Here is a 10,031-nt window from a genome sequence, read left to right as displayed (position 1 = left end):
GATGTTGCAGGTTCAATCCCTGGCCTCACTCAGTGAGTTAAGGATCTGGCGTTGCCATGAGCTGTGGTGTAGGTTGCAGACATGGCTCGGATCCAGCATTGCTTTGGCATTGCTTTGACTGTGGTGTAGGCCGGCAGCTACAGCTCCGATTAGACCCCTAGCCTGAGAACCTCCATATGTTGTGGGTGCAGCCCTAGAAAAGACAAAAAGACAAAATAAAAAAAAAAGAAAAACACAATCTAAATTGGCACAATCAGGTGCTTAAGCTGAAACTACTAAGTCAAAGTAGTGTTTAACAGAATCTCAGTAACTTCATCTTCAGTTTGGTTTCTGATGACATCATCAGCTTTGGGGACCCCATACCCAACAGAAACTAGATTAAAATCAAGAGTTATTACCATCATCATGCAATGTGTTAAAATATCCTTAGAGGAAGCAAAAAAGAGATCAAATTTTCTCTGCAGGAAAGTGAAGAACTGAGTGTCAATTTCTTCAAGCACAGAGCAGCACCTGTCACAAATATGTTGGGGTAGCATGAAAAGGTCACCTGCTTGCAGCCTTACTTTCTTGCTCACAAGTCAACAGGGGGTTTCCCAGCATGGTAACACTCTCATTTAAGACATTCTGGAGCCCTAATTTCCATTTCAAATGATAGGTTATCTCTACTTTCGATTAAACCAATAACTTTAACTCATTGCCATGGAATTCCTCTGCATGACTTTGGTCTCTGAGAATGGCATGTTTCTGGGAAGGAGTCTTGGGGAAAGTCCCCTTCTTCAGTGCACAAGCCCTATTCTTTTTCCATCCAGGAGCTTTGCCACTGCCCCTCAAGAAGAGAGCGTTAGATCTTGTAGTTCATTAAGTACTCTGAATTCTAGGAGATCTATAGGCTCCCATTCTAACCTGTTAAAACAGTTAGCTGAGAAATGTTAGAAACTCCCCAAATCCAATGAAGTTTGACCTTAGCATAGAATCCAAAGATTATGGGTGTATTAGCATGTTTAATACCGTAATCCAGTGTTTCCCATTGTTCCCTGTGATAGATAAAATAATGACACCCCACCCACCCAAAGAGATCTATATCCTAATCCCCAGAACTTATGAAGTGTTAGGTTACATGGCAAAAAGGACTTTGTATGTGTGATTAAGTTAAATATCTTGAGAAGATTACCCTGGATTATCTGGGTGGGTCCAGTGTAATCAGAAGACTCCTTATAAGAGTGAGGCAGGAGCATCAGAGTCAGAAAATGTGAGGACAGAGTAGAGGAGAGAAAAGAGGAAGGGGGGATTTAAAGATGCTATGCTGCTGACTTTGAAGATGGAGAAAGAATGTGGATGGCCTCTAGATGCTGGAGAAAGCAAAGAAAGAGAGTTTTCCCCAGCCTCCAGAAGGAACACAGCCCTGCTGACGCTTTGATTTTAGGGGTTCTAAACAACAGAACTCTAATAGATATTGTTGTTTCAAACCCCCAAGTTTATGCTGATGTGCTACAGCAATGGTAGGAAACCAATCTACTTGCCATCGTGATTTCTTTTGAACAATACAACGAAGTGGTCAAATAAATTTGTGGTCTCTCGCCTTCTTTTGGAAATTCACAGTGTACATTGGTTCACTAAAGGCTCTGAGAAGTGCTATGGAAAAGAAACCTATTTAAATTTAACCCATGTTGACCATGGAAAAAATTTTTAGCTGCAACCCATCGGTTATTCTGCAGAACAATGTTCCTTTCTCAGAATGCTGGTTTGAGGTAACTATCGCATGATGATTTGAGGCCGAAGGTAGATGTGTTAACCAAAGAAGAAATCTAGAAGGTGGTGAGTCAAAGAACAAGAAACTCTCAATTGTTGTTCAACTGGTCCAGGAAGGCTCATTCTCATAAACAAATAGGAGTACTTTGTCTTTGTTCTCTGATCTATCCCTCGAGTGGGGCTATCACAGATGGCAGAGATAATCCAAGGAATTCCCCCTTGTTCTCATTTCTTGTTCCCCAAACAACCTTCTACTATTACGAAGCTTCCCTTTCCAGTCTGACCTTACAGGCTGACATGCCAACTCCAGTCTGATTAACAGTTATCCGGGGAGTTCCTGTTGTGGCTCAGCAGGTTATGGACCCTACTAGCATCCATGAAGATGTGGTTTGATCCCTGGACTTGCTGTCCTTAGCCTGGAAACTTCCATATGCCATGAGTGCGGCCCTAAAAAGAAAAAAAAATATTTAAATTAAAAAAAAAAAAAAAAACAGGAGTTCCCGTCGTGGCGTAGTGGTTAACGAATCCGACTAGGAACCATGAGGTTGCGGGTTCGGTCCCTGCCCTTGCTCAGTGGGTTAACGATCCAAGCATTGCCATGAGCTGTGGTGTAGGTTGCAGACGCGACTCGGATCCCTCGTTGCTGTGGCTCTGGCGTAGGCCGGTGGCTACAGCTCCGATTCAACCCCTAGCCTGGGAACCTCCATATGCCGCTGGAGCGGCCCAAGAAATGGCAACAACAACAACAACAAAAGACAAAAAAAAAAAAAAACACCAGTTATCCATATCCTTGAAAATGAGTAAATTGGAATTCTGGCTTTGGATCTCTATTGCTTGCAATTTAGATTTGGTTACCATGAGTCCATCCCCAGATTACTGACCTCTAAGTATCTCTAACAAAATTCAGTTTCTCAGCTTAGCTAGTACCCTTTGAGGTCCTGTCTGAATTGCCAGACAGGCAGGCAATTTTTTTTTTTTTGGCCACACCTTCAGTATATGGAAGTTCCCAGGCCAAGGACTGAATTCAAGCTGCAGCTTCGACCTACACCACAGCTGCAGCAATGCCAGATCCTTAACCCACTGTGACACAGCAGGAACTTCCAGGCCAATGTTCTTAATGACACCTCCACTCTGCCTCACTCATCTAATTACCATATCCCTATCTAGGCTAATTTCCTTGTCCATAACAGCTCTGTCGCCATGTCTAGGAAAAGCTCATTGAAAGTTCATTCAGGGGAGTTCTCATTGTGGCTCAGTGGGTTAAGAACCCAACTAGTATCCATGAGGATACAGGTTTGATCCCTGGCCTCATTCAGTGGGTTAAGGATCCAGCGTTACCACAAGCTGCGGCATAAGTCACAGATGCAGCTCCGATCTGGCATTGCTTTGGTTGTGGCATAGGCCAGCAGCTGGAACTCCGATTTGACTCCTAGCTCCATATGCCACAGGTGCAGCCCTAAAAAGATTCAGTCAACTGAGTTCACCTGCAGGGTGAGATCAAACAATATTGGATATGAACAGAAAAGGGCTACAGGAGCTGAGAACAGGGGCAACTTGGGACAGATATGACGATCCTCTCTTTGAACCAATGCAATGAGTATAAATGAAGCTACCACATCCATTATCTGTACTAGAGAGAGGCAGTCAGAGATGACAAATAGTACTATATACCAGTTCTGATCACTTGGTAGAAGGCATATGGGATGGTGAGTTAAGGTTTTGTGGACAGCTATTATCTTCCCAACACTTCAAGGACTTTTCCCTTCCCATCCTCTATCCACTACCTGTTCCTACAATGTGACTTGCAGCACTCTGTCCATGGTTTTATGTATCCCTCTTTTATGAATTACATTTGCTTAGCAAAAGTTTATCCCCAGAAGACTGAATCCAGGGCTGGACACCTAAGCCAAACTGAGCTAATAAATTCCCTCCTAGAGGATCTGTGAACTAAGAGAGAGAGAGATCAGTTTCTCTTTCTGGATGGTCAGATCCAAAACATGTGAAACTTGGGTGGCTATAGCTACCATATTTTTTTCCATATGGACTACAAAGAGAAAGCTGATCTAATGTAAGAGAGAAGAATGAAACACAGTATAAAGAGGTAGGGAAACAAATGGTAGAGAGAGAATCCAGATAGCATTTATCCCATAGTCCCTGTTCATCTCTGAAGTTCACTTACATTCACTTGGGAATTCCATACTAAAAAAAAAAAAAAAAAAAAAAATCCCCTTTTTGTCTAATCTGTAAAATTGAGATAATAACTCTACCTTCTGTGGTTCATTTAAAAAAATCTATAAATTTTAAAATTTATAAAACTTTTAGAACACTGCCTGGCACATAGTAAATGCTAGATAAGGATTTAAGTTTTTCTGTCACTTGCAACCAAGAATGCCCTAATAACAGAAGGATCCAACAGGCATGCCCAGGCTCAATAGGAAAGAGGGCTGTGATCAAATAACAGTGTCTTTCATGAGAGCAAAAGAGAGAGGCAACTATATGTATGTATGTGTGTGTGTGTGTATATATATATATGTATATATATATATATATATTATGCATAAGTACATGCCACTTCCCCAACTCAGAATACAAATTTTAACATTTTTTTTAATGTTTAATTATTATGACTTGAGTTTTTTAGACAGTAAAGTCATCCTTTATTTGTAGTCCTTTAGAACACAGGGTATCAAATACACTCCCTGAGACACTATGTTTGGCCCTCTGTATCAGCGACTTCCACATCTGCAGATCCAACCAGCCACATATTGAAAATATTTGACTAAAAATTACAGAAAGTTCCAAAAATCAAAACTTGAAGTTGCCACATGCTGGCCACTGTTTACATAGCATTTACATTATATTTACAACCATTTACATAGCATATAAATTGTATTAGATATTATAAGTAATCTACAGATAATTTAAAGTATCGGGAGGATGTGCATAGGTTATATGCAAATACTGTGTCATTGTATATAAGGGACTTGAGCATATGAAATTTTTGTATCCATGGGGGTCCTGGAACCAATCCCCCATGGATACTGAGGGATGTATAAAACCTTGACTGCTGAGCCAGTCATATTCCATAAGAACAATGGGACATGGTTGCCCCAGACAAATGTTTCTAGATAAAGTAGGCCATGACACTTCCAACTTTTTTATACACATGCATCTTTGGTTTGTGGCTTAAACTTGCCCCCAGGAGGTGCTATGTTGAGGTAGATTTTATATCAGTGGCTTCAAAGACTCAGCAGAAATGTCTCCCAACTCCCCTTGTACCACAATACCCCCCAAAGCAGAGGCCAGCCACCTGGTCCTGTCTGCTTCTACCTTGATAGTGCTTTTTATCTCTGGAGTTTTGCTGTCCTATCCCAACTCCTGGAATGGGCCAGGGCCACCTGAGTCCATCCCAGTTATGTTGCAATAACTTTGGGCCTCAAATTGAAAAAGTCATGATCTCAGAGAGAAATTCAGGATCTCAGATAGAAGTCCTGCTGCCCCCCCCATTCTCTCCTAACAAGTGTCAGTATCCTATGACAATGGGCATGTTGTCATCCATAGTTTTGTAACTAAAGGGCCATTCTGGTGACTTGCCCAGAAGAAAGTAATAAAGTCCTAAAGTAAATCAATGTGTTCACTAAAAATAGCTAGTAACCTCCAAATGGCAGCTTCCCAGCTTAGGAAATAAATAAGCAGAGCCTCTCTTCACCGGGACCAAGCATAAGTTTGCCATCCCTGGGTTAGAGAATGGAAAGACACTGGCACCTAGAGGAAGGAACAGAGGTGGAAGAGTTTAGGTAGAGTTCAAGAGTTTGATGTAGGTATAAACAAGACTGGAAGCAACACATCCAAACCACAATTTTGCTTACCATCCACTTAACAGTCAGGAGGGATTAGGCAGGAAGGTAACTGAGGGCAGCATGACTAGGTGCTCCTTGAAGGAGCACTGCTAGGGAGCCCACAGACTCTGCTGCGAGAGATCTGCAACGCTTCCTGCTTGCTCATTATCAGCTTGGCAGCAAGAGCTTCATTTCCACTGAATCTATGTATGGAGCTTGTGCTAGGGTGTGGTCCCCAGACCAGTGGCACCCAATCATCTGATGACTTGTTAGAAAGGCAAAGTCTGAGGAGGCACCTCAGAATCAGAAACTCTGGGGGTGGGGACCAGCAGTCTGGGTCTTAATCACCTCCAGGTGATTCTGGCACACATTCAAATGTGATAGCCACTGGCCTAGATCTATTTTAATCCATAAACTCTGTGCTCTGTGCTGGGGTGATGTTTGCCAGATTAAACACAGAACACCAAGTTTAAATTTGAATATCAGATAAACAACACTAGTTTTAGTGTAAATATGTCCAAAATATTGCATAGGATATATTTGTTTTATGTTTATAAAAGTACTTGTTGTATATCTAGATTTCAAATTACCTGGGCATCCTGTATTTTTATTTGCTAAATCTGTCAACTCTAGATGGGAAGACTTCAGGCAGGATGATGATGGCACAAGCCTAGCCCTTGAAGGAGAGCACCATTTGCCTCCTCAAAATATGCCTTTTTGGCACAAGGACTATTTTAGGCTGATTATTAAACAGCAGACACTGGGCAAGCTCTGAAAACTGAGAAGTTGCCCTTTTGTAAGAGATATTTACATTTAATAAGGGAAATCTCCATTTATAAGTGTGTCTCCCTCTCAATCATAAGAAGGGAAGAATGACTAAATCTCTAGAAACTCTTATCCATGGAGAAGGAAGGACTTAAATCTGCATAACAGCCATACCCTCATTTAGGACTTAAATCTGCATAACAGCCATACCCTCATTTACTGTGCTTTTCCTGATAGCCTCTCCTAACTGGCCTCCCTCCCCAACCAACATCTTTTTTCTTTACCTGGAGATGGTATTTAAGGTGATGCCTTGGGCCCTTTCAAGGAGTTACTCGGTTTTCTTGGGTCTCTCTCATGTATACAGGAGGTACACGTGTTATTAAACTTTTTTTTCCTGTTAATTGTTTTTGATTGCAGGGTGTCTCCGCCAAGAACCTAGAGTAGAGGAAAAATGATTTCTTATACACACACACACACACACACACACACACTCATACACACAACATACTCTCGCACCCTTGAGTCCCCCAGCTCAGCTGGGTGTGCAAAGCTTTGATATGAATCAGATTGCAGTCACAAAGAGCAAGCACTCCAGAGTGCAAAACTTAGATCCCGGGGAATTCTCAACAAGGGCAAGGGGTGGGGGGTGGAGTGGGAGGGAGGCTGTAGGATAAACCAGAAAATTTAGGAATTAGATTCAAGTTCACAGTTCAGACTTCAGAGATCCCAGCTTCTATGGTTTCTAGCAATGAGACTTGTAATTTTTCCCCCTGTCTTTGACCAAACTCCCATCTTGTACCCATAAGTCACCTTTGTTTAAATTAGAAAAAGTCATCCTTTCTTTGAGTCGCATGGGTGTGCAGCTTGGTACATGGATCCTGGGCTGGAGTTCAACCCCCATGGGGCCCCTCAGCTAAGCACAAGTTACACAACCCTTTGTGGCATCTCTGAGCCTACTGCCATTGTGACAGGTCCACCTATTTGTTGGCTAACTTGGATCTATTCCAATTGCTTACTTTCTGTCTGCTTTGTTTTGGGGTCCTGGCTTGGGGGGGGCAGCCTGCCCCCCACCACCCAAGGCTTGCTTTTCTAAAGCCATGTTTGTCAAAAGCATCCGTGTGCAAATTCCTTTGTTCATAATGGTGGCATTCAAGTTGAATTGTTCATAAAATTGTCTTGCTAAAGAAGCAGCTTTCTCTATATAAAAGGGGGCAAGAGAAATTGAAGGATCTGATTAGTTAATAAGAATTCTGAGTAGTGAAATTCTAAATTAGCATAAAACAATTTCTCGTGCAGAGCACGTGCAGCACCAGAGTAAAGAGAATTCTTTTCTTCCTCTTTTTTTGTTAAAGCATTTTGTTCTAAAATAGAATAATCACAATAAGACATTCCAATGTGTGAATTATAGTATATTAAGTCATGACTAATTGCATTGATTTGCATTCAGCGTTTTTTAACATCTGTGTGGTAATTATCCTAATCCAATTTGTTATGCAGAATACAATCAACGTTATGTATGTTAGTGTTTAGGGCCCCGGCACAATTTCCTGTAATAAAACAGAATGAAATACAAAGGTAGCTCAGGTGGAAATACAGGCCCATCTTTTATAGATATCAAGCTCCCTTTCTAGATTTCGAAAATTAGCTGGGGGGTGGGGGCCAGCAGAGATCAAACAAATTTAATTAGCAATTTAAAAAGAGGCCCAAGAAAAAGAGAGAAAGAATACGTGCACGCAAGAGCAAGAGCAAGCTGTATTAAACCCTCAGGAAGAAGACTTTTTTCTAACAGGCTGTGGCTTTCAGAAGCTGCCAGAAATAATGTCCTGACCTCACTTGATAATGAGCCAATGAGACTGTGTTCTGCTGACATAGTGCTATTTCAGTAAGGACTGCATCTTACCTGAGAGTCAAGTGTTTAGCTTTAAACCTTTCATTTCTGTTCTTTTAGGAAAAAGATAGAAGTCTGCCTGATATCTCCCAGAAAGTCCTAGGAATCTGGGGCACAGTATTTGAGCTGACTTTAGGCAAAGCAAGCAGCTTTGTCTGTATAAGTTGTAGGAATACTAAAGAGCCTTTTCCCCCACCACCTCTGGACACACACACACCCTTGTGCTGCCCCCTCTCAGATGTCTGAATTTCCTACTTTGAGACATCCAGTTCTTCCACTTCAATCTGGCCCCTTTAAAAAATGCCATTCTGCCTCATCAAAAGTACAAACGTTAGCGAGCAGTACTTAAGCAGCATCTAAGAAAGAAGAGAGAGAAGGTCGGGGCACCAGACCTCAGAAGTCCGAGGGTACAGAGACTCTGAAGGGGTTAAAAAAACAAAAAAGCCTGAGAAGCAAAAGTGGCAGACATTACAATGTTCACTTACTTTGCTATTTTGCCAAATACACAAGTCCTGGTAGTCTCCAAATGCAAAGAGAACCCCCGTCTATGGGGAGAGGGAGCAAAGTTGACATCGGATCCCCTCCAGCATCCCCAACTTCTCCCCACCCCCTTCCCAACAATCAATTCCATTCCCTTTCTAGCACCCTCTTGGTCAATTCGTAGTGTAAACCTGTGTGTCTCCAACCTGGCTGATAATGAGAGTCACCAGGAAAGCATGTGAAATATTTAGATGCCCCATCCCCTCATCAATTCAGATTTAATAGGTATAGGACCCAGGCATAGATAAGTGTTAAAGCTGCTCCCCAGGTGATTCTAACGGCACCTTCCCCCCACCACTTACATCAACTTAGGGTTCCCACCAGATGTGCCTGCCTATGCAAATGAGGATCACACAGGGGTGTGGCAGATGCCAAACATAATGAGCAAAACTATGCCAACTAGGCCTGAAAGAGATTCCCTCCTTGACTAAAATTTAGTCAGTCTCCAACAAGCCCTCTTTTCAACCAGGCCTCCTCTTTAGCCCTGTCTTTGGCCTGCCTTTGGCAAAGAGTCCTAAGTCACCTTAGCAGAAAATTCCCCACCTGAAATATCTGATCACCCTTGATATCTGATCATGTTCCTCATCCCTCACCTTTGATGTCTAAGTCTTTGGCTTGCCTTTAGCAATAATCTTGGTAAGCCAGTTTAGCAATGTCTGTCTTAGTCAGATAGAGCCGCTGTGACAAATATGACAGACTAGATGGCTTAAACATTAATCTCTTACAATTTTGGATGCTGGAAAATCCAAGGTCAAGAGGCTGGCAGACTCAGTTCTTGAAGAGAACCCACTTCCTGGCTTGCAGATGGCCTCCTTCTCACTGTGTCCTCACATGGGAAAGGAAGAGAGAGAAGGGGACAGCGGGAGGGGGCTCTGGTGTCTCTTCCTCTTCTTATAGGGACACATCCCACAGTGAGGGCCTCACCCTCATGACCTCATCTAAACCTAATCACCTCCTAAAGGCCTCACCTCCAAATACTCTCACATTAGAGTTTAAGGCTACAATATATGAATTCGTGAGGGGAGGGGTGGCACAAACATTCAGTCCATAACATCTAATCAACTTCCTCTTAGTAATTTTGCACCCACTTGCCCCCCTCACCCTTCTCATTGGGCTATAAATCCCCACTTATCCTTGTTGTATTAAGAGTTGAATTGAGTTTTCCTCCCCTATTGCAATAGTCTTGCAGAAAATCTTCTTTACCATTTTGTCAAGCATCAGAATAACTTTTAATGGGCACTTAAGGGAAA

At 42.3% G+C, this 10,031-nt stretch overlaps 1 long non-coding RNA gene across 1 annotated transcript; it reads right to left on the bottom strand.

The window, feature by feature from the left end:
- LOC106507032 lies at positions 4,285–9,723 on the bottom strand. Its single transcript, XR_002340857.1, has 3 exons — positions 8,727–9,723; positions 6,638–6,788; positions 4,285–5,514 (listed from the first exon to the last, which is right to left on the bottom strand). It is a non-coding gene; the product is annotated as an uncharacterized LOC106507032 (long non-coding RNA).

This window comes from Sus scrofa, chromosome X (assembly GCF_000003025.6).
Source record: "Sus scrofa isolate TJ Tabasco breed Duroc chromosome X, Sscrofa11.1, whole genome shotgun sequence".
NCBI classification, from domain to species: Eukaryota; Metazoa; Chordata; class Mammalia; order Artiodactyla; family Suidae; genus Sus; species Sus scrofa.
Note: the sequence above shows the minus strand (reverse complement) of the source record. Positions and strands in the feature narration are given on the sequence as shown.